Here is a 1,447-nt window from a genome sequence, read left to right on the forward strand (position 1 = left end):
GCATTACATCCATCTCGGAGGACTAATGTGCTGCCCAGGTGAACTCATTCACTTCGAAAGACACTTGAGATCCTCGCCGGACCAATTTCCCCAACAAACTACATGGTTTCGATTACTCATCAACCTATTCCGCGAGATCGTCGGGGACGGGCTCGAGAGATCGAATCTAGTCGAGTCCCCGAGAACAGGGCCACATGTGATTGTTCCTCCCGGGGGCCACATACCCATCGACACGAATGCATGAGGCCTTCGGGCTTCACTGTCCGGACCATCTGTGCGAATATCGGCGAGAGAAAGATACGTCGTACATTGAGTAAAAAAGGAAAATCTGAGCAGGTAATTGAATTACGAGCGTTATTTCCGATGCATTCATCTCAAGGGCGGGAAATTTGTCCCACTTCGTTCCCTCTCTTTTTCGAAAGTGCAATCCTCTGTGACGCTGACGCAGAGGGTCATTCTCGTTGCTGAAGAATATCCTCAGTGACCGGCGGCATCGCCCATCCGAGGTGAATATCAAGAAATACCTCTCGATACAATTCAACTCGGAGCTCTTGTTCGAAAACTGACTGGGTTCAATCCTATTGGCGAGAAATTGACACAGAATAGTGTGTGTTCGTGATATAATATTTGTTGGCAACCGAGGTCGTAATTTATGAAGTCAGAATGGTCCTGAATTTTCCGTTTCATCTTTCTATTATGGGCTGAAAACGGAGAAACGGAATGTTCTTCCCGGATGTCCGCTTTTAATCATGATGTCCTCGCGGACAATGTCCTTTTTCCGGCGGAAATGTCTTCTCATATCGCATTCCTATCTATGGAGCACGGATGGGGCGCAAGAATCGGGCGCAAAATATACATATGGATGAGTAATCATTTTCGTTTTCAAGGCATCTGACCGACGAGCCTTCCGGACTCGCGACTCACGAGGGTCGCTCGCGTTTGTCCTTCCCGACCATTTGCACCACCATGTGCTCCTCCATGTGCACGGAGACGGAAAGGTGGGCCGCTTGAATTCACGCATGCAACGATTTCCAGAGCAAGGAATTGAGGTCCGAAATTCAGAGCTTTTAATTTGATTCCAATCGAATTCATTGATATCATTAGGAAGTTGAATTTTCTGTCCGATTGTACGGTTCGGCGTCCCACCGAATTCCAATGGATCCACCTAAAACACTCAATAACGGATTTCACTCCTGGTTCGTCTACTTGAGGTAGTGGAAATCCCGAGACTGTTTCGACGTCGGTCGGAGCGGGCAGTAGCCGGTTGTGTGAGCGTAGTCGCCTCCTACATTGTGGCAGATCTGGCAACGGTAAGTCTTCAGCTTCGGGCACGTCACTTTGCTGAAGAAGTTCTTCAGGGTGTGGGATCGGTATACTCCGGCTGCCTCACCATTCTTCAAACAAAATGGACAGTAGTCCAGTGCAGCGAGTGGTATCAGCTGGACCT

This window comes from Galendromus occidentalis, unplaced genomic scaffold (genome assembly GCF_000255335.2).
Source record: "Galendromus occidentalis unplaced genomic scaffold, Mocc_1.1 scf7180000075691, whole genome shotgun sequence".
Taxonomy (NCBI): domain Eukaryota; kingdom Metazoa; phylum Arthropoda; class Arachnida; order Mesostigmata; family Phytoseiidae; genus Galendromus; species Galendromus occidentalis.